The sequence below is a fragment of the Mauremys mutica genome, chromosome 15 (assembly GCF_020497125.1).
Source record: "Mauremys mutica isolate MM-2020 ecotype Southern chromosome 15, ASM2049712v1, whole genome shotgun sequence".
In the NCBI taxonomy this organism is placed as follows: Eukaryota; Metazoa; Chordata; order Testudines; family Geoemydidae; genus Mauremys; species Mauremys mutica.
In genome coordinates, this window is record NC_059086.1 from 27,961,664 (window position 1) to 27,985,299 (window position 23,636).

General features: G+C 47.3%; 2 long non-coding RNA genes across 2 annotated transcripts; one reads left to right on the plus strand and one right to left on the minus strand.

The window, feature by feature from the left end:
- The first annotated feature begins 7,193 nt into the window (after nt 1–7,193).
- On the plus strand, nt 7,194–12,919 carry LOC123350466. Its single transcript, XR_006573765.1, has 3 exons — nt 7,194–7,298; nt 9,293–9,389; nt 12,478–12,919. It is a non-coding gene; the product is annotated as an uncharacterized LOC123350466 (long non-coding RNA).
- LOC123350465 lies at nt 8,671–21,737 on the minus strand. Its single transcript, XR_006573764.1, has 3 exons — nt 21,457–21,737; nt 21,040–21,071; nt 8,671–8,977 (listed from the first exon to the last, which is right to left on the minus strand). It is a non-coding gene; the product is annotated as an uncharacterized LOC123350465 (long non-coding RNA).
- Nucleotides 21,738–23,636: the final 1,899 nt, after the last annotated feature.

Sequence of the window (23,636 nt, forward strand, 5' to 3'; positions counted from 1 at the left end):
ATCATTCTAGGGCTGCTCTTGCTGCATGTATCAGCTGTGTTTCCAGCTCTGGCTTGGAGGGGTGGGGTGAGTTTCTCTTCTCCATATCCTGGTATGCACTGTTCATGATCCCATCATCAACCTCCCCTTCACCCTCCCATGTGTAGAATTTCCCTGTTCCTACAGCAGGTCTGGGTTGGGGTCTCTCCAAGTGAAAGTTGCGGAACCATTTCTGTATCATAAGAGAATTGACCCTCTTACACAGTGGAGTATTTCTATCGACATCAACGGGCTTTGGATCAGCCCCTTTCTGGGCAGCATTGTCTGAGCTAAAAGTAGGGCCCGGCTGCCACCCAAGGGTGCCAGCAGCTCAGCCTGATCCAGAGCCCCGGGGATCACTCTGGACTGAGCCACCACAATGCTGTGAGCTAAAAATGATCTTTTTCTGAAAGTTAGAGTTTTTGTCAGATATTTTCATTATTTCCAAAGTTTCCATTTTTCAAAGAAAAACTTAAAATTGTTTGTGGGGCTTTATTTAAAAAAAATGAAAATTAAAAAAAATGAACACTTTCATTTAAAAATTCCCTTCTTTTTCAGTTTTTTTTTGGTTTGTTTTATTTTGTTTTGTTTTGTTTTTAATTCAGGTTTGGATTTCCACACCCTCCATTTTTGTCATTTGACCACCAAAAAAAAGGGGAGGATGTGAACAAAATTGCAAAAAATATTTACCCTTTTTTACCCTGCCATTTTCTGGGTGTAGTGAGGTGGCATGGCTCCTCTCCGCCCCGGGGGAGTAAGAGCCCAGCCGGAGGCCAGAGTGGGCGGAGCTAGGGAGCTCTGAGCCCGCCCCTCAAAGGGTCAGGCGGCGACCCGGAACTATAAAGGCCGGCCCTCAGAGCTCAGAAGGGCCTCAGCCGCCAGAGAGAGCAGACATCCCTAGGGGAGCTTGAGACTGGGAAGCTCCTGCGGCACAAGGCAGCCGCCCAGACTGGCCAGAGCTACCCCGCGCCCGCTACCCGGAGGAGCTGCCAGACCTGCCACCCACCCCCGGCAGCGACAAACCCATGCTCCTGGACCCTGCAGAGGCCGACGTCAGGACCCAGGTAGGGCACAAGGGGGAGTATGGAAGTAGCCCGGGGGCAGACGACCCCAGTCAGGCTGTGGCGGTACCGGAGCCTATGTCAGTGTGTTGCAGCCAGGATCCCCACTGACTAAGCAGCGGATCGTCAGCCGCTGCTAGGGCCCCGGGCTGGGGCGCAGTGGAGTGGGAAGGCCTGTGTCCCCCCTGCCACCCCATTCCTGGGTGGCAGACTCCCCCTCTCCCTGGCCTGAGGAGGCTGAAGCCTGTTACTGTTGCTCAGCCCTGCCTGAGGGCCTGAGCCTCCTGATCCTGTGGTTGTTGCCTTGCCAGAACCGGAGCCAGATGTAACCACCGTGCAGCCGACTACCACAAGGGCTACCAAGGGAGACCCCCGGCCGGACTATTTTCCCGGACCCATCGGTGTGTAGTGAGCCGGTGTGGCTCCCCTCCGCCCCGGAGAGGGTCAAGTCCTGGTGAACTCTTGTACACTGGACATTACTTATAACAGGGAGTTTCACACTGTGCTCTTCTGACACTCACCTGAGTATCTGAGCTCCCCCAAACATCCACTGTCCAGCTGCTCTGCAGAGCTGACTCTATCTCAAGTGGTGAAATGTGCCCAGCCACCACCCCAGGACAATCCACTTGTGCATCAATTATTCTGTAAAGTTGCTCTGCAAAACTGCTCTGCCTTGTGCTCCTGACAGATTTCCCTTGAGGCCCTCAGCTGTTTGGCTTCCCGCACAGGTGTTAACATCTGTTCACAAGACTTTCTTTCTTTCCTACAGGTCCGGCAGCTCCTCTGGGTAGCGGACGCAGGATAGCTCTGGCAACTCCTTCGGGTAGCGGGCGTGGGGTAGCTCTGGCCAGTCTGGGAGGCTGCCTTGGGCCGCAGGAGCTTTCTTTCCTTCTTTGGCCTTTTCGTCTGATTCCCCCACTTGCTTATTCACACTGATTCTGGCTCCCACCTGCTCAGAGGTCATTTCCGGATGCTCTTTCTCAACTGCCTTGTGTTCTTCCCCATCCGGCAGTGCCCTGTTACCCCTCTCTCAGGAGAGACAGCAGACACCTCAGGAGTTGCAGTATGGGAGGTCTAGGTTGGATATTAGGTACGGTTACCATATCTGAACATTCAAAAAAGAGGACACTCCATAGGGTGTGTGTGTATGTGTGTGTGTGTGTGTGTTTGCACCAGTATCTACCAACCCACATTGTATTAATGTGTTGTTATACTGTTATATATGCTGTGCACTACATGTTGTCTATATTGAGTATATATAAGAAAGTGATATGGCCTCAAAAGTGAAGTTTAATTATTTAAAGTTTCCTGTACTTCCTTATATGTAGTGAGTCCTTTCCTTTCACCAGTTCTTCAATTTTTTCTTTATCCTCATGTGCTCACATATACTTCTCTGTAGATCGCATTTTTCTCAGCAGTCGTTGATTGTTCTTTAAGAAGGCATGAAAGTCTTTACAAGAAGTTTGTCTGAAGTTGTACTGTAAAGGAGAATTCCTTTCAGCGACTCAACATTCAGGTTGTTCTTTCCTTTGTCCACTGGCTTTGCATCAGTGAAAAAATGTGCTCTACATTTGCATTTTGAGAAGGAATAGCAAAGAAGAACTGCGCAATCTTTAAGAGTTCTGAATGACACTCAATGTTTTGGGATTTCTCAAAATATTTGGTCCACTTCTGGTGTGCTAGCAAATAATTAATGAACTCTTCATCACTGTTGCAACTTTCCGTAAACTTCTTCAGGTTACTGAAAACACTTCACGTAATCAATTTGCACCCCCTTATCAATCAGATACTTGATACAAGGTTCCACATCACTCCAATTTGGTCTCACTCAAGGTAATCCACCTGAAACAAGAGAAGTCTTCCAGGGGTTCAAGCCACTTCTCCAAATATTCTAAGCATCTGCTGTACATATTATTTACTTAAGCACAGAATTTGTCAAATCAATTCCTTCCACGCACTTTTGTGCCAGTAGTCCCTTAACTTTCAGGGACATAAAAGTGTGAGTCTTGCATTCAAGAAGGATAATGTGAACTGAGTTCAAACTTTTCAGCACTTCCATGACAGAATTGCAATCCCTTTCGATTTCTTGGATGTAAGCTTGGAATACACTCATGAGCGAATGCATGTGCCAGAGGTAAATCTCGCTTAATTCATACTCAAAAAATGTCTTAAGCACTGTGGGTGGTTTGTCCTGTGACAGAAAGAAAGACTTCAAGGCTGGAAACATCTGTATCGGCCTTGTAATGCCTGGAAATAATGACAGCCATCGTGTCTTGCTATGAGAATGCAGCTTTTTGTATTCAACATCAACAAACTCACAGTACTCCTTCAGCCGCTCAGTTCGGGCAGTATAGATATGAAAATAATGTTCTCAATGTCAACGTTCATTCTTTCTGCTGAATGGTGAACACAGTTGTTCAAAATGTGTGCTGAGCAACCCACACCAATTAATGTTCTCTTCTGCAACAACTTCTTTGCATACACATTGTTTCCATCTTCATCACGTTGGAGTCCTCCAAACATTGTATTGCAGTTGTCACCTGTAAATGCAATACACTTCTGGAGCAAATCATTTTTTCAAGCGTTTCTTTTATGTAATGAGCAATCGTGTCTGCAGTTTCATTAGGTGTGTTCTGGACCTCAATCAATTTTGACTGTAAACCACCATTCTTCCAGTCGAAATAATGAATAATTACTGGAAGTATTTTCACTGACTGCTTCCATCTGTATGTCATTTTCTTCAAACATTTTCAGAACAACATCAACAGAATGCAGTGCAAACACAGAGATAACAATTGCTTCTGTCTTGGTTCTATCACTTGAAAATTTCCATGCTACTTCAGAATCAGGGAATGTCTTCTTCAAGAAGATAGATGTGCAATCCATTGACTTAATGCTATTATGATGCTTAACGGTGTGAAATGAAAAAGCACCCTCTGATGCAGTAACAGCATCCTCTGATTTGCTGCCTGGTTTTGCAAAATAATCTGTCCGTTTTGTTGATGAGTTCTCTCCTCAAACTACTTTTTTGTGCTTGCCTGAGTCCACATGAGGTTGTAAATCATTAGCGCCTTTAATTTTCAGAGAGATGTAAGTTCCAGGTAAACATACCAAGAACTTCTTCTCTATCACTTTGAAAACACAGGAATTTCATCTTTAGTTCTGCAGTGAATTTACACTTTTGTTTTGGCATTGTGTTTGGGGGTGGTAAAATAAAATGTCAAATAAGGAGCTCTTGAGGAAACACTACCATGCACAGTACGAACTCAGAAAGGACACTGAAGTTGTCGAGGTTGCACTATTGCCACTATGGAAAAATGAACATACCTGTCTAGAACCATAGGGCTAGGCACCAACTTTCCCCAGCGCTAGTGGGTGCTTGCTCCCTTCTGCCCCTAACCCCGCCCCAACTCCACCCCCTCCCTGCCCCGTTGGACCCCTTCCCCAAATACCCACCCTAGCCCCACCGCCTCCCCCAAGCATGCCATATTCTCCTCCTCCCCACTCCCTCCCAGTAGCGCAAAACAGTTGTTTCATGGCACAAGCGCTGGGAGCTAGGGGAAAATGCAGGCACTCTCTTGAGTGATCAACATTCACTCTCTTTCTCAAGTAATCAAAATTCACTCTATTTCTTGAATGATCAACTTCTTTGGAGAAAAATAATAATGGCAAAATCCCAGACATTTTTAGATATTTAAAAATTCCTTCCAGAAGGCGATTTAAGAACCAAAAAGCCGGACTGTCTGGGAAAATACGGACCTATGGTAACCCTAATATTAGGAAACACTATTTCACTAGGAGGGTGGTGAAGTACTGGAATGAGTGACCTAGGGAGGTGGGGGAATCTCCATCCTTAGAGGTCTTTAAGGCCCAGCTTGACAAAGCCCTGGCTGGGATGATTTAGTTGGGAATTGGTCCTGTTTTAAGCAGGGGGTTGGACTAGTTGATCTCCTGAGGTCCCTTCCAACCCTGATATTCTATGATTCTAACTCAGAATGGGGAAAGGGGACAGTCAGGGCAGGATGGGCAGAAGTGGTTGGAACTGGGGCTGGAGGATGGGGTGAAGAAGACTAAGCTGGTGAGGAAGCCAGTGCAAGTCCTATGGGAGGTGTCCTCTGGAGGGTAAATTCACCCCCCTGCAGAGGCTCTAGCATGAGGCTCAGACCCAATCTATGTCCCCTTAAGCCCAGAGGGTGAATTTCCCCCTTGGGGAGCTGGGTCCTTCTCACCAGGGACTGGAGACCAGGTGGAGGCAAAAGGTTCAGGCTCATCCAACATCCAGGGCCCCCAGTCACCCAGAGACCTTTCACCCTGGCCCAGTTGTGCCTTTATCCAGGGAGCTGTCTCAGTCCCCAGGCAGTGAGATGGGATGGGGGTGTTTCCTCAATGATATGTTTAGACTCAAACAAGCAAACCAGGCCCCTTCGGTTCTCAATCCTCCAGCTCTAAAAAGAGACAATGTGGCCTGAGCATGGAAGGGGGGGCGGCGAGGGGACAGAGCAGGTCAGAGAGAGGCTGCAGTGTCTCTGCGGCCAGAGCCCCATAGATCCCAGGCAGCCTGGGAGCAGCGAGAGGGGCTGGCTGGAGTATCTCTCCCTGGGGAGCATACGGGGACACATGGGATCAGAGGGAGATACCAGAGTTTCTCTTCTCCTGAAGTCAGACAGAGCAGAGGAGGCAGGTGGGAGCAGGGAGCGACTGTGGATTGTCCCCTCCAGACTCCATTTGGAGCAAAAGCTGATGGGCTGTTTCCATCCTGATCAGTTATTTCCACTGCCCTGATGATCCTGTCTCTGTGCCTCTTGCTGCCAGGTGAGTATGTGGGAATCCTGTGCTAATTCATAGCAGGCCGGGAGGAAACAGAACCGAGAGCAGCCCAGACTGTCGGCAAATCCTCTTCAGTGGGGGAGAAATGGGAACCAGTGTAAACACTGAGTATGAGAGTTACTGGGCCAGATCCCCAGTTTGTGTAAATCAGTGTAGCTCCACTGGAGTCAATGCTGGTTTACGCCAGCAGAGGATCTGGCCCTCTAGAGAGCTGAAGGGAAAGGCAGGTCCCAGCTCAGCCAAGGTCTGTGTGCGCGAGGAACCTACCCTGCCCCAGGTCTAACGCCTGCCTGGTTTGCTTCTTCACCAAAACACGAACCAGGAATTTATTTTCCTGTCTATTAATGGGAGTTTTTGTCCCTCAAGAGACTTAGAAAAGGGGGAGATTTTATCTCCAGCACTAACCACATGGCATCTTTCTGTTCCCAGCGCTGAGTCCCAGTAGATCTGCACAGCTCCAAGTGAGTCCGTCTGTCTGTCTGTCCCCGGACAAACTCACTCTCTAGTTAACTATCATACCAGAGGGGTTTTTATTGACAAAAAAGGCTTCCAGCTGCAGAAGATTATTATTCATTATTATCATTATTACTGTGGCTCCCAGATGGCTCCCCCCAGGGATCAGGGCCCCATAGTGCCAGGTGCTGCACACCCCTATGTGTGGCTCTGGACTCTGACCCCGAAGAGCTGACAGTCTCAGATCTGACATTATCCCCCCATTACCCAGCTGTGCTGAAATAAGAGGCTGCTCCAGAGCTGTTGCGCAGACCCCCACAGCCCTTGAGTAGGGAGAGCTCCTCCTGCTCTGCCCCACGGAGAGGTGTCAGTGCTACGGAGCTACCCACACTGTGCTCCATTCACATGGGCTATCCCGACCATCGCTCAGACAGAGCCATGCATCCCACATGGCGTTCACACCACACTCAGCATGGTCCCCACTACACCCCTCCTGCACTCAGTCACGTTAGCGGCCCTGGGGATTGTGGGTGATTGCACAGTGACCTCGTAGGCACCCTGGGGATTGTGGGAAGAGGAGCCAAACTCTCCAGACTGCCACAGTCCCCATGTGGATCATCCCATGCTCCCTAGGGGGCTATTCAGAAACTTGTCCATGGCCAGGGAACCACCTAACAGCTGCAAGCTGCTCCCACAGCAACCAAATTCCTTTGGCAAACTGCTCCCTTGGCTCCCCCTGAAATAGGCACCACTGACAGCCCCATTAAAGGCTTTCACCCATTTCCCCTTGCCAGGAGTTCTCCCTGCCACAATCTTTTACCTGGACCAGACCTCCATCTGGGAGGGAGACTCCATGCTGCTCCAGTGCTCCGTGTTCTCCTGGACCCCAGCCACCCACATCATCTTCTGTAAGGACGGGGAGGAGAGTTCATCCCAGAGGTGCTTGAAGAGAAGGTTACTTATGACTATGTCCATGAGGTGTCCAGAGACAGCTCTGGGAATTACTCCTGCGGGTATGAGATCAAGGACAGCGATAACCGGGTAAACAGATCCTAGCTCAACTCTGCCCAGCACCTCAGAGTCACTGGTATGGGGGATGAATGGCAGGGCAAGTACAATTGTCCATGCAATGGGAGAGAGAGAATCCAGAGACACAAAGTTGAGTGGCAGGCGTGACAGGCAGAAGAAGTAGATTATTATCCTCTGTGTGCACCAGCCCTTATATGGAGACACAACATCCACTATCTGCAGCAGTGGGAGATCGGTTGGCTGTGGGAGCAGCTAGTGGGGATGGATAGCTCAGGGCTTTGCTCATTGGCCTGACTAAACCCAGGGTTGTGAGTTCCCTCCTTGAGGGGCCATTCAGGAAGCTAGGGTAAAAATCTGTTTGGGAATTGGTCCTGCTTTGAGCAGGGGGTTAGACTGGATGAACTCCTGAGGTCCCTTTTAACCCTGATATTCTATGACAGTGGTTAGAGTTACAGGCAGCATAACCAAGCACATGAATCTGGTACATTCCCTGTGCCAGGCAGTGAGACAATGTGGATGAGACTGGGGCTTGCCATAGTAGAGACCTCTGCTCTATTCCTAGCTCTGCCTCAAGTGACTTTGTGCAGCCCTTCGTTGTCCCCACAAACGGTGAATGGCAGGCGTCACCTGTACTGCAAAGAGTTACAAAGGGACCTCACTATACTGGATCACTGAGCCACAAGATGGCAGATGAAATTCAAGGTTGATAAATGCAAAGTAATGCACAGTGGAAATTTTGGCTTTTGTTTAAAAAATTAAGTTTCTAGCCCTCCTGGTTGAGACAAAAAGCTGGAAAACCTGACCCCTAAAGGCTCAAACACCAGAAGGCAAATCAAAGGATCCAAAAATCATATATATATTTTTTTAAAAAGGCATGAATTCTTAAGGCAATATTGGAATTGGGGGTGGGGGCATCTTTCATGATTTTTGTACACTTTGGGTTGGTAGTGGAATAGTTAAACAGAGCTGATGACTTGGGGACTGAGTTGTCAAGATAAAGGCCTGGTCTACACTGGGGGGGAGGGAATCGATCTAAGAGATGCAACTTCAGCTACAAGAATAGCGTAGCTGAAGTCAACGTATCTTAGATCGACTTACCTCCCATCCTCATGGCATGGGATCGATGGCAGCAGCTCCCCCGTCAACTCCGTTTCCGCCTCTCACTCTGGTAGAGTTCCGGAGTCGACGGGAAGTGCATTTGGGGATCGATTTATTGTAATCCGGCGGAAAGTGTGGACATACCCAAAGAGTCAGAGGATACTAATAGAGAGTTTGGGTATTTTTCCCAATTTTATTCAGAAGAAACATTTTTTTCCAAAAGGTAAACATGCTCCATGTGCCCTGAGAATATTCCAGTGTCCTACCACACTTCGGGTCACTGTGCATGGTCCAGTTGTGGCTCCAGAGAAAGTCTCCCATGTCTTGCTGCACAGCCTGGGCTACAGTTGCCTCTGATTTGGGGGGGTTATGTGATGTGGCTGTGCATGGACGAGTTCTGCATTACAGCAATTGGAGCATTAATGACATGTATCCCGCTGCAGTGTCATGCTCATGTATATCGACGTCTCTTCGGTCTGGGGTGGTGGATGCTTTAAGATAAAATCACAGTAATGTTACTTTTCTGCTAAGCCAGAAAATGTCCATCTGACAGCACTGCTGAACATACATCAAGAGCAATTCTAATCGGCATCTAGGCTGGTAAAAACCAACAGCGCCACTTCCTACATAACCTCCCCCTCTCCACAGTCTTGGTCTGGCCCTTTTCTGCCCCACCCAGTTACGAGTTATGACACCCTCTTCTCACAGATGTATGCCAATCCTAGCCCATAGAAATTCAAGGGTAAACCTGTAAACAATTGTCATTATTAAATACTAATTACTGCCTTTTTGCTTTAAATCTCCAGAAATTTACCTGTTGGTCAACCGGGAGAGCTGCTACCTCATTCCCCTGGACCCCAAAATTAGGATTTAACTGATACACTTTAACAGAAATAGTTTAAGGTAATTACCTGTGTGTTAGCAATATGTTAATTTGAACTAATGATGGAGCCATTATGTAATCTTTTAGACCATTGGCTTATTGTGCTTATCTTGTCTTGCTGTAGAACCTGTCCAGGGACTTGGGAAATCCCATCCCCGTAATCTGCCTCCCCCAAAAGAGTAAAACAATATTGTTTTTGTCTTTCAGAAAATTAAAAATAATAATAAGCATTTTAAAGGTATTTACAAAAACCAATGGTGCAGAAGGGTAAAGGTCAGAGAATGCTAGGCTGTTAACAGAATAAAACATCCTCAGGTAGAAAAAAAACATATTAAAAAGAATTAGCTTTGAGGCAAAAATCAAAATAGTCTCATTCACAAGCAGGCAATTCAAGAGTTAAAAAGACCACAGACAGTTAAAGAAATCCAGAAAGTGCTGGGACTCCTTAGTTACTGTAGGACATATATACCAGAGCACTCAGAGATGGTGGAACCAAACCAAAAACTTACTAGAGGGGGAAAACCTACAAATGAGTCAGTAATAGGGAGCACAGAAGAAGAGGAGGCATTCGTAAAAGTAAAGCAAGCTCTATCCACTGCCCCCAGCCTGGGCTTACCCAATATGGGAAAGCAGTTCCGCCTGTTCTGTAATCACAGTATAGGGTGACCAGATATCCCGATTTTATAGGGACAGTCCCAATATTTGGGGCTTTTTTTTTATATGGTCTCCCCACCCCGTCCCAATTTTTCACGCTTGCTATCTGATCACCCTATCACAGTAAGACCAATATGCTGCAGTGCTGACACATCTCAGACAGCGCCTGGTGGCATACCTGTCTACCTTAAGATCCCCTGTATCACAAGGGCTACCGGAGTGCATGGCTGCTTTGGATTGTGCAACCTGGGCTGTAAAAGCCGGTAAGCCATATACCCTCACGGGCATGCTGGTATTGCACACCCCACACACTCTCATTGACCTCCTTAATACCGGGCGGCTAAAATCCATAACAGATGCCTGCAGGCAGGGGCGGCTCTAGGATTTGCGCCGCCCCAAGCAGGACGGCACGCCGCAGGGCGCTCTGGTGGTCACCGGTCCCGCGGCTCCAGTGGACCTCCCGTAGACGTGCCTGCGGAGGGTCCGCTGGTCCCGCAGCTCCGATGGACCTCCCGCAGGCACGTCCACCGAAGCCGCGGGACCAGCGGACCCTCCGCAGGCACGTCTGCGGGAGGTCCACCGGAGCCGTCTGCCACCCTCCCACGGGATGCCGCCCCAAGCGCGTGCTTGGCGCGCTGGGGTCTGGAGCCGTCCCTGCCCGCAGGAGTCAGTGGGAGTAAACACTGTGCTTGCAAAACCCTAATTTCTCCACAGTGAGGGACAAAAAACTAAATGTGGCTAAATACCTGAACATAAATAGAAAAGTACATGAATGTCTCATAGATAGGGGAGAGAAAGTGTTGGGAAGAGTTAAAAAAAAAGGCATTAAAAATCCAGACATAATTTTGTATGTAAATAAGTCAAGAAAGTATCAAAATAAAGTGCCATATAGAGAATGAGCAGCAGTAGTTAGTAATGGAACAGTAATAGTGTCAGGCCAGCTGGATGGTTCAAAGTCAGCTCAAAAAGCAGAGCTGGCAGCCCTCACTGAAGCTCTAAGACTGGGGGAAGGTGAAAGGCTCACAGTGTACACAGACAGCAGGTACGTGAGCAATGTGTGACTACATGGACGTGTGGTCACGCAGGGGTTTTATAACAACCAGCAAACCCATTAATAATACGGATGCGGTTAAAAGACTAACAGAAGCTGTCAAACTACCATCAGAACTGGCAGTAGTCATCATACAATCGCAAGCGAGGAACAGAAGGGAAACTATTGGGCAGAATAACGGGCTAAAGAGGCTGCACAGGCAAACCCAGTCAGGCTTTGTGGAACTGCAGGGGCTGAGGAGGAGGTGAATTTAAACGGGCTCTATGCAACCATAAGCCTGAAAAGGAAAAACAAATGAGAAGGACCAGGCTGTGTGTATATAAAAATCACTTTGGTATGGGCTGGGGGGAGGAGCTGGTAGCTCCTGAGTGCATACGGGCTCTGCTGCTCCATGCCATCCACTCCTCAGCTCACCTGGGATGGAGGCAAATAAAAGCTGTCCTAAATCACTGGTGGTGGACAGCTGTGAAAAAAGATGCCAATTTCTTAAAAATGTGTAACGTGCACAAGTGAATGTGAGTAGGAGGAAGAACGTACCCCTGAACCATCAACCACGGCCAGAAGGACCACAGCAGAATCTGCAAAGTGATTTTACTGTGTCCTTGCCACAAAGCAGGGAATATAAGTATATTTTGGTAATTATTGACACTTTCACCCAATGGGTAGAGGCATTCCTCGCTAAAAACTATACTGCCACAACAGCGGCTCCTATCTTAGCAAAGGAAATAGTATCCAGATGGGGCCTGCTGCTGTCAATAGACTCGGACCAAGGAACTCACTTTATGGGGCGTGTAATGAAAGAGGCATGTCAGGCATTAGGAATAAAGCGAAGGTTCCATATACTGTACCACCCTGAAAGCTCTGGGATGGTAAAAAGAATAAGTAGGACAATGAAAGCAGCCTTAACAGAAGCAGTTCTGGATACAGGAGACTGATGGGCACGCATGCTGCCTGCTGTGCTTTACCAAAGCACAGGCAGCCTAAACAAGCTGACCTGGCTAACACCCTTTGAACTAACAAGAGGAAGAGCAATGAGAATGCCTAGTGATGCAGTCCTGCCTGCAGAAGAGTCAGGGCCCTTCGCAGACAGGTTACAAAACTACATTAAGGTACTGGACAATAAATTAAAAAAACCTATACAACCAAGTTTAAAAAAAAATCAAACCCAGCTGGATAATAAGAGCAGTCTAAGCAAACCTGCATTTAAAGTCAGAAATCTGGCAATGTGTTGCATTTATCCAGAGGTCAATAGAATTCTGAAGCCAAGGTAGCCAGGCGGGTCCTTTTGACTATTAACACCACGTGTGCAAAGGTTGGAGGGAAAATGGGAACGTTTTGGAGGCACCAAAATCAGTTCAAACTGTTTAAACCAGCACCTGCCAATACTAACACTGTCTCCACAGGTGAACAGGAAGAAGGGCTGAAGGGTGACCAGGAGGGGATTCCTGCTGGGGCTCTTGTTGCCCCTGTGGTGCACGATGCAAGACACAAGTAGTGTGCCATGTGAAAGGGAGGACTGGATACTAATAGGGCCAGTCCACTGATCCTAGACAGCTTAAAGGATCTGTGAAACTCTGTATCCACTTCATTGGATATAACAAAATAACTGGGTCAAGAATACACAAGCCTGTTAATAAATGGTATCAAAATAAAGCAATTGGAGGAAAGTTGTTGGAGAGACTGGAGCCTGGCTGGGTCCCTAACGTGTGTCATTAATCTATGGGCAACTGCAGCACATTGTTGTATTTGGTGTCTGTGATAAGCACCTTCCATTCAGGCTAAACACAGGAACCATTAAATGCCCTTTTGTGTAGTTCCACCTGAAGCAATGGGAAACCAAACCACAAGGACAAGACCGCAGGCAAGGCTGGGAATGGCAGGGCCATGTAGTCCAACGGGGTTCCTCATGGTCTGATAACAAATGCAGGGGCTTTTGGGCAGAGTGCTGGCTGGAAAGACACTTGGAGTCAGGAGCAAATAAAGTGCCTCCTGTTGTCTGGTTACTGTTGTGCTCAAGGACATACAGGACTTTGTGGATTCTATGTAAATAAATGGGGTTGCATTAATGAACATACCTGAATCTGTCATCACTTTCTCCTCTCAACCAAACAGTGCACAAGACCTCAAATACCGGCTAACTCTTGGGTCAAAAGGGAGGCCAATATCTATAATGTTAATAATGGCTCTATGCACTTTTTATTATCATAGAGTCATAGAAAAGAATATCAGGATTGCAAGGGACCTCTGAAGGTCATCTAGTCCAACCCCCTGCTCAAAGCAGGACCAATCTCCAACTAAATCATCCCAGCCAGGGCTTTGTCAGGCCTGACCTTAAAAACCCCTAAGGAAGGAGATTCCACCACCTCCCTAGGTAACCTATTCCAGTGCTTCACCACCCTCCTTGTTCTGTCATCTGCTACCACTGAGAACAGCCTAGCACATCCTCTTTGGAACCCCTTTCAGGTAGTTGAAAGCAGCTATCAAATCCCCCTTCATTCATCTCTTCTGCAGACTAAACAATCCCAGTTCCCTCAGCCTCTCCTCATAAGTCATGTGCTCCAGCCCCCTAATCATTTTTGTTGCCCTCTGCTGGACTATTTCCAATTTTCCCACATCCTTCTCATAGTGTGGGGCTCAAAACTGGACACAGTACTCCAGATGAGGCCTCACCAATGTCAAATAGAGGGGAATGATCACATCCCTCAATCTGCTGGCAATGCCCCTACTTATACAGCCCAAAATGACATTAGCCTTCTTGGCAATTATGGCACACTGTTGAATCATATCCAGCTTCTCATCCACTGGAACCTCTAGGTCCTTTTCTGCAGAACTGCTTCCTAGCCTTTCGGTCCCTAGTCTGTAGCATTGCATGGGATTCTTCCATCCTAAGTGCAGGACTCTGCACTTGTCCTTGTTGAACCTCATCAGGTTTCTTTTGGCCCAATCCTCTAATTTGTCTAGGTTCCTCTGTATCCTATCCCTACCCTACAGCGTATCTACCACTCCTCCCAGTTTAGTGTAATCTGCAAACTTGCTGAGGGTGCGGTAAACGCCATCCTCCAGATCATTAATGAAGATATTGAACAAAATCAGCCCCAGGACCGACCCTTGGGGCACTCTGCTTGATACCGGCTGCCAACTAGACATGAAGCTTTTGATCACTACCAAGTTGAGCCCGATGATCTAGTCAGCTTTCTATCCACCTTATAGTCCATTCTTCCAGTCCATACTTCTTTAACTTGCCGGCAAAAATACTGTGGGAGACCGTATCAAAAGCTTTGCTAAAGTCAAGGGGTAACACATCCACTGCTTTCCTCTCATCCACAAAGCCAGTTATCTCTTCATAGAGGGCAATTAGGTTAGTCAGGCATGACTTGCCCTTGGTGAATCCATGCTGACTGTTCCTGATCACTTTCCTCTCCTCTAAGTGCTTCAGAATTGATTCCTTGAGGACCTTCTCCATGATTTTTCCAGGGACTGAGATGAGGCTGATTGGCCTGTAGTTCCCCGATCCTCCTTCTCCCCTTTTTCCATTCATCCAGGACCTGGATTGCCATGAGTTTTCAGAGATAATGGCCAATGGCTCTGCAATCACATCTGCCAACTTCTTTAGCACCCTCGGACGCAGTGCACCCAGCCCCATGGACTTGTGCTCGTCCAGTTCTTCTAAATAGTCCCGAACCACTTCTTTCTCCACAGAGGGCTGGTCACCTTCTCCCCATACTGTGCTGCCCAGTGTAGCAGTCTGGGAGCTGACCTTGTTCGTGAAGACAGGGGCAAAAAAATCATTGAGTACATTAGCTTTTTCCAATTCCTCTGTCACTAGGTTGCCTCCCTCATTCAGTAAGGGGCCCACACTTTTCTTGGCTTTCTTCTTGTTGCTAACATACCTGAAGAAACCCTTCTTGTTACTCTTAACATCTCTTGCTAGCTGCAACTTCAAGAGTGATTTGGCCTTCCTGATTTCACTCCTGCATGCCTGAGCAATATTTTTATACTCCTCCCTGGTCATTTGGCCAATCTTCCACTTCTTGTAAGCTTCTTTTTTGTGTTTAAAATCAGCAAGGTTTTCACTGTTAAGTCAAGCTGGTCACCAGCCATATTTACTATTCTTTCTACACATTGGGATGGTTTGTTCCTGCAACCTCAATAAGGATTCTTTAAAATACTGCCAGCTCTCCTGGACTCCTTTCCCCCTCATGTTATTCTACCAGGAGATCCTGCCCATCCATTCCCTGAAGAAGTCAAAGTCTGCATTTCTGAAATCCAGAGTCTTTATTCTGCTGCTTTCCTGTCTTCCTTGCATCAGGATCCTGAACTCGATCATCTTATGGTCACTGCCTCCCAGGTTCCCATCCACTTTTGCTGCCCCTACTAATTCTTTCCTCTTTGTGAGCAGGAGGTCTAGAAGAGCTCTGCCCCTAGCTGGTTCCTCCAGCACTTGCACCAGGAAATTGTCCCCTACACTTTCCAAAAACTTCCTGGATTGTCTGTGCACCTCTGTATTGCTTTCCCAGCAGATATCAGGGTTATTGACGTCTCCCATGAGAACCCGGGCCTGTGATCTAGTAACTTCTGTTTGTTGTCGGAAGAAAGCCTTGTCCACCTCAGCGCCCTAGTCTGGTGGTCTATAGCAGACTCCCATCACAACATCACCCGTGTTGTTCACACTTCTAAAGTTAATTCAGAGACTCTCAGGTTTTTCTGCAGTTTCATATCAGAGCTCTGAGCAGGCGTACTCCTCTCTTACATTCAGTACAACTTCCCCACCTTTTCTGCCCTGCCTGTCCTTCTTGAACAGTTTATATCTATCCATGACAGTACTCCAGCCATGTGAGTTATCCCACCAAGTCTCTGTTATTCCAATCACATTATAGTTCCTTGACTGTGCCAGGACTTCCAGTTCTCCCTGCTTGTTTCCCAGGCTTCTTGCATTTGTGTATAGCTAATTAAGAAAACTAGCTGATCATCCCGCTTTCTCAGTATGAGACAGGAGTCCTCCCCTCTTGCACTCTCCTGCTCGTGCTTCCTCCTGGTATCCCACTTCCCCACTTACCTCAGGGTTTTGGTCTCCTTCCCCCAGTGAACCTACTCTAAAACCCTCCTCGCTAGGTTAGCCAGACTGCTTGCGAGGATGCTCTTCCCTCTCTTTGTTAGGTGGAACCCGTCTCTGCCTAGCACTCCTCCTTCTCAGAACACCATCCCTTGGTCGAAGAATCCAAAGCCTTCTCTCCGACACCACCTGTGTAGCCATTCATTGACTTCCACGATTTGACGGTCTCTACTCGGGCCTTTTCCTTCCACAGGGAGGATGTACGAGAACACCACTTGCACCTCGAACTCCTTTATCCTTCTTCCTAGAGCGACGTAGTCTGCAGTGATCCACTCAAGGTCATTCTTGGCAGTATCATTGGTGTCCACATGGAGAAGCAGGAAGGGGTAGAAATCCGAGGGCTTGATGAGTCTCGGCAGTCTCTCCATTACATTGTGAATCCTAGCTCCTGGCAAGCAGCAGACCTCTCGGTTTTCCCGGTTGAGGCGGCAGATAGATGACTCAGTCCCCCTGAAGAGGGAGTCCCCAACCACCACCACCCACCTCCTCTTGGGAGCGGTGACTGTGGAACCCCCATCCCTAGGACAGAGTATCTCATGCCTTCCAATCAGTGGAGTCTCCTTCTGCTCCCTTCCCTCAGATGCCTTATCTAGTCCACTCTCCACATTAGGACCTGTGGAGAGAACATGAAAATGGTTGCTCATCTGTATCTGCATTGCTGGTACATGGACGCTCCTCTTTCTTCTTCTGGAGGTCAAATGCTGCCAAATTTCTTCACGTTCCTTCTGTCCCCACTGCACAACCTGCTCTGATTCTTCAGAATTATACTGTTATGCTGATTGGGTGGCTCCCACCAAGTGTGTCTTTTCTCTATTGGCAATCACAGCACCTTGTTGCAGCTGGTGGCTGTGATAGCCACCATCCATTCAGGTTAAATAAGGGAACTATTAAATGCCCTTTTGTTTAGTTTCAGCTGAAGCAATGGGAAACCATCATCCAAGAACTAGACTGCAGGGAAGCCTGGGCATGGCAGGGCTTCCACAGGGTCTGATAAGAAATGCAGGGGCTGGTTGTGTGACAGAAGCAACAGAAAAACCTTAGAAGCAAACAAAGAAGCAACAAAAAATCAGACACAACCAGGGAGCACTTGGAGCAGGACTCTGAGAAAAAGCTGAGAGGGAGAGAGAGCTTTTGGGCAGAGTGCTGGCTGGAAAGAGGCTTGGATCCAGGAGCACAGAAAGTGCCTCCCGTTGTTTGGTTCCTGTTGTGTCCAAGGAAACATGACTCTGAGTCTTTGTAAATATGTGGGGTTGAATCAACCAACATGTCTGACTCTGTCATCACTTTCTCCTCTCAACAGAACAACTCACAACTCCAAATATTGGCCAACTGCATAGGTCAAAAGGGGGACCAATAGGCATACTTTTGATAGGGTTCAACCAACTTCTGAATTCACATGAAATGTGTCATAAATATCTCTGTAAATAGCATCCTGTCCTAGAGTCATTTACTAAAAGCTCTAAGAGATAAATCAGTGTTTGTTGGTATAAGATCAGCTAGTGTAATACTAGGAAAGTCTCTGGAACATAAGAACATAATAGGCCATACAGGGTCAGACCAGTGGTCCATCTAGCCCAATATCCTGTCTCCAAACAGTGGCCAAAGCCAGATGCTTCAAAGGGAATTAATAGAACAAGGCAATCATTAAGTGATCCATCCTGTGTTTTCACTCTCAGCAGCTGGCAGTCAGAGGCATAGGGATACCTAGAACAGAGGGTTGCATCCCCAAGTTAAACATCTTGGCTAATAGCCATTGTTGAACCTATCCTCCATGAACGTATCTCATTCTTCTTTTAATCCAATTATAGTTTTGGCCTTCACAACATACCCTGGCAACGAGTTCCACAGGTTGAATGTGCACTGTGTGAAGAAGTAATTTCTTTTGTTTGTTTTAAACCTGCTACCTAATAATTTAATTGGGTAGCACTGGTTCTTATGTTACGTTAACACTGCCATATTAATTTTCTCCACGCCATTCATGATTTTATAGACCTCTATACCCTTGATTATCTCTTTTCCAAGATGAACAATCCCAGTCTTTTTAATCTCTCCTCATACAGAAGCTGTTCCATACCCTTAATCGTTTTCATTGCTCCCTTCAGTATCCTTTTCATTTCTAATCTATCTTTTCTGAGATGGGGTGACCAGAACTGCACACAGTATTCAAGATATGGGTATGAGAGTCCATCTCTTTGAGATCCTTTAACTTGTTTGCCTGAAGCTTTCAGGAGAAAATTTTCCCAGTGATGAGATGTGACAATGAAACTTTGATGTCCGCAGGGCTAGTTTTGTAGCTGAGAGGGTGTGTATGTAAATCAAGTTGATAACAGGATGCAAACGTCAACCTTAACTCCAGGGAAATCAGCGATCCCTTCCTGATAGCAATGCACAGCTCTTCTCTTTGTGACATTGCTTTAGATGCTCAATAAAATGTTACATTTTAAAAATAATAATAAAAGGACAGAACTTCAGTCACTCAAATTCCCTCCATAAGAGAACGAGGAATAAAAATCCAAGGTTGTTGTTCATTGCCAATGTAAGCAGGTCTGAATGAACTCTTCCCTCACAGCTAGTAATGAGCTGGGGAGGGGAAAAGGCTTCAGGATCACACTGTGTTTACATGAACACACTCACTTGCCCAAGGTATGAGCAGATAGAACTGTATTGTCAAGGTGACCAACTTTGACTGGTGTTGGGTTACAAATCACTTTAGTACTGAATACAGGGGTGATGAAATGTTCTTATCCTTATTTTATGATGGAAGCAGAGCCTGCCCTGTCTGATGGAATCACCTTCAACTGAACTGAACTCGATAAGCAGGGGGTTGGATGCCAAATGCCAGTGAGAAGCAAGAGAAGGTGTGAGTAGGTGGGTGGGGGAGGGACTCTGCTTAAAAGTCCTAGGCATGGTTTGACATAACCCTTCCTAGTGTTCAAAAATGGAGCTAATCAAGGCTCCATTAAGAGTCTGTTTGTTTTGTTCAGTGATCCTTAGAGCTGAAATCATCTGTTGTGGGACAGCTTTTCTGCCCAGCCTGCTTCAGCAGTGAGGTTCCTTTACTAAGAGCTGACAATCACTGAGAGCTGGGTAAAGGGTCAAGAGACAGACCCGCAGAGATCACCGTAGAGAAGCAGGTAGCAGCAGCAGGTGATGATGTGCATTGGTGGAGCTGTGAGCTGGCAGGCAGTGGAGTCAGGCAGCTGTGGAGCAGTGAGTGGCCGACACTCTGGCTGGCGGAGCGGCACCAGAGCACGTGCCCAGATGATGGAGCGAGCAAGGTGCTTCTCCCCCGCACCCCCTATGGTGGGAGGTGAATTCACACCAATGCATCTCTGAACTCTGTTTCTTCACTGACCAAGGACAACCACTGTGAGTGGAGTGTGGTGAAGGGAGGGGCACGTTAAAGGAACTTTTCATTGTTGGACTCAAGAACCTGAGGCAAAAGACGCAGCCCAATGTACCCTAGGACAGGTGTTTTGCTCATGGTTTTATGTTTATGAATCCTGCTTGCAGCATTTTCCCAAGCTAATGCCGGGTTACTTTCCCTCTTTTCATTAAAAGTTTCTTTTCTACACTCAGACTCTGTGCTTGGGACAGGAGAGGTTTTGCCTCCCTATTTCCCTATGTTAAGTTCTCCTCACACCTTCTATGGGCCATCTTAATTATCACTTCAAAAAGTTTTTTTTTCCTCCTGCTGACTATAGCTCATCTCAATTGATTAGACTCTGCCTGTTGGTATGCATACTTCCACCTTTTCATGTTCTCTGTATGTATAAATATCCCCTGTCTGTGTGTTCCATTCTATGCATCCGAAGAAGTGAGCTGTAGCTCACGAAAGCTCATGCTAAAATAAATTTGTTAGTCTTTAAGGTGCCACAAGTACTCCTGTTCTTTTTACAGGGGTGGTGTGTAATTTTACCAGGTTCCTGGGTGGGGCTCGAGCTGGTTCTGTGTTGAATTGTTGAAAAGGAACCTCTAGATATTGAGCCTGGCCCTGGTTGCTGCTGACTCCATCTGGCAGAAGGGTTACACCAATACTAGATGGAGTACTGATAAATAATTATCGTAAGGAAGCACATGGAGGAAGGAAGCTCTGTGTTAGCAGCTTTCCCTGCCACTAACATGGTACCCAGGGTGTGTGCACCACCGTACAGCTGCTGCTAGCAGTGTGAGTCTGTGCACACCACACTGACACCTACATCACATGGAGACCCATAGGGGGAAATCCTGCCCCCACTGGAGTCAATGGGAAACTCCCAGGATTTCACCCCTTTCCTGTCTTCCTTCCCTTTTGGGAGACCCATGATGGAGGGTTACCAGCAACTGGTGCTGGGACTTCATTAATAGTATCAGTCTCACTAGAGAAGATTCCCTCTTGGGTAACATTCCAGAGGAGGTTTTCAAACCCACCTGGGGAATTTGACTGTCCAGTTCCCAGGAGTTTTAATGGGAACTTTGAAACCTTGAACATCTCTGCCTTGATTGTTTGTCTGACTGGGGAAAGCCCCTCTGTAGCTGGATAGATTTTGAGACCATAGATTCTCCCCTGTTGCTGTGGTGTGGAGTTTGGGAAGGATGTTTTCTTCTTGCCTGGATGCCTGTTTGTGTGTTTGGGGGTGGGGGGCAGGGCCTGACTGCCCAGGCTAACAGCAGTTATGGGAGCCAGCTACCTGCTCTTGGGTGGAGATCTGGGTCAGCAGCAGTGAGATCAGGGTAACAGACACAACCTGAATCCTGGGAATCCTGAGTAAATCCATGTTTCAAGCCCAGGGGTCACTGCCGAGCTGGAACAGGCAAACGAATCGCTCTTTTCTATCACTTCACTTTGTTGTTAATAAAAGCTGTGACTCACCTTGGAGCTTCCTACCCAATCCACCGAGGCACCTGGGCAGAGAATGACAGTTACACATTGTCATATGGCGGTAAATGCCCTTAAGGGAAGGCACCTCGCTGGGCACAAATTATAACCACGCGGTTCCCACCTCTCCCCCAGCCAGGGCAGGACTCCCCAGTGGGCAGCACTGAGCACAATGAAACCTCATCCTGATCCGGGTCGCTAGGGGGTACCGGAGAAGAAGGATTTAATATGGCTGATGAAGATGTTCAGTGGAAACTGTTTGTCTGGGTTTTCAACAGAGCTATTTTGTCACAAACAGAATCAGCTTTTGTCAGAAAATTCCAATATAGTCTCAAAAAAACAAATGCCCCCAAACTGAAATATTTTGACCAATCCCAGAAACCCCTGAAATATTGTGATTAAAAATACCACCATGGTGCTGCGTGGGGGCAGGGGCAGCATACAGATTCAAGTGCCCCCAAGATTGGCCTGTCCACATCCTTCTCTCGCTGTGCCTGCCCCCTGGCGTGCTCACCCTTGTCCCCAGCAGCTGGGCCCGGGCGGGGAGTGGAAGGGGCGGGACCAAACACTTCTCATGCTGGCAGCTCCAGGTCACTGCTCTGTGCGGCGTGATGGCTGCCTGCCAGAGCCTGGCTGGGGAGGTGGTGGCAGCGCCCCTCCACCCTCCTGTAGTGTATTTGGTTGTCATGGTAATAGAATCTTGTGTTGCTATGGCAACTGAGTTAGATTATTAGGGGATAGCCCATCCAGTTTGGCTGGCTGTTGGTTAGTTCTGTGCGTAGCAATTAATGACTGCTCCAAGGTTTACAGCTCTCTGTGTCTCCAGTGATTTCTTCCTAAAACTGCTACCTCCAAGGATATAACAACGTGGCAACGAGGATGGGATCTCTGTGCTGCCCCAGCAACAGAAGGAAGTAGAAGTTAAGGTACAAAAACAAACAAACAAACCTTGTTTTCTGCTGGAAGTGGGTGAGAATTGGCTTGTTTGCTCTAACTGTGCAAACTGAAACTGAAATCATGGCTACACTTACAGGGCCACTGGAGCCTTTTGATGAGAATACAGAGCAGTGGCATGTGTATACTGAGCGTTTTGAGCTTTTTGTTATTGCAAATGACATTACAGAAGCGAAGAAGGTACTAATATTCTTAAGTGTTGTATGGGCTAAAACCTACTCCCAGCTATGCAGCTTACTACACCCTGTTAAGCCAGAGACTAAATTTTACAGTGACATTGTGGAAATCCTGGGGTCCCATTTTTCTCCAAAACCATTGGTACTTGCTGAAAGACATAGGTTCCACAAAAGAGACAAGAAAGAAGTTGAAACAGTTGTACAATTTGTAGCAACTTTGAGAAAGCTAGCAGAACACTGTGTATTGAAGGAGATGTTAAATGAGGCCCTACATGACAGGTTAGTGTGTGGCCTGCATAGTGAAGCTATATGGAAGCGCCTATTGACAGAGGCACAGCTTACTTTACAGAAGGCCATTGATATTGCAGTCTTTATGGAACTGGCTACAAAGGAGGCACAATCCACCTGTGCATCCCCTAGGGTGCATAAAGTGTCACAAGAACCTACCCACAAAACTGTGGGAAGTCAGGAATGTTACTGCTGTGATAAGCCGGATCACCAGGCATCAGAATGCTGGTGTAAGGGCCTGATGTGTTGACACTGTGGCAAAAAGGGACACATTGCGTGTGACTGTAAACAAAAGAAAAAGAGGCCTGTGGTCTGGCCGACCAAAAAAGGAAATCTGCATACCCTAGAGCAGACCCAGGATGACCAAGGAGATGCCTCCTCACAAGAAGAAGAGCCACTGCACATTTTGTCTTTGGCAGTGGGCTCACATGAATACTGGGTAACCTTGTTGTTGGACGGCAAACCTATATGCATGGACCTGGACACCGGTGCAGCTGTTTCGCTGGTCGCAGAGACTGTGTATAGAGAAAAGCTACAGCATCTTCCACTTAAAGTAACAAAAACAGTTCTGAAGACATATACGGGAGAAGATGTGCCCATGATGGGCACTACTATTGTTAAGGTGGAGCTCAATGGATAGGCTGCTAAATTGCCACTGTTTGTGGTGAGAGGTAATTACCCAGCCTTAATGGGTAGGTCTTGGCTTGGGAAGATTCAGCTGAACTGGGCAGAAGTGCACCGAATGATTAAAGAAGAAACCAGTCTAACCCTTATACTAAGGAAACATGCTGCTGTTTTTGGAGAGGATCTGGAAAGTATGAAGGGAATCACTGTGACATTGAACATTAAACCTGACAGTCAACCAAAATATCTGAAAGCCAGAACTGTGCCATATGCCATCAGGCTGAAAGTTGAAGCAGACCTGGAGCGCCTGGTCACCAATGGAGTCCTAATAGCAGTTACCCATAGCCCATGAGCAACTCCTATTGTTCCAATAGTGAAGAAAGATGGCTGTCTTTGGATTTGCGGTGATTTTAAAGTCACTGCCAACCCAGTGTTGTGTGCAGAGCAATACCCGCTTCCCCACATCGATGACCTCTTCGCAGGCCTGGCTGGGGGACAAAAGTTCAGTAAGATTGATCTGAGTCAAGTGTATTTTCAGATGCACATTGA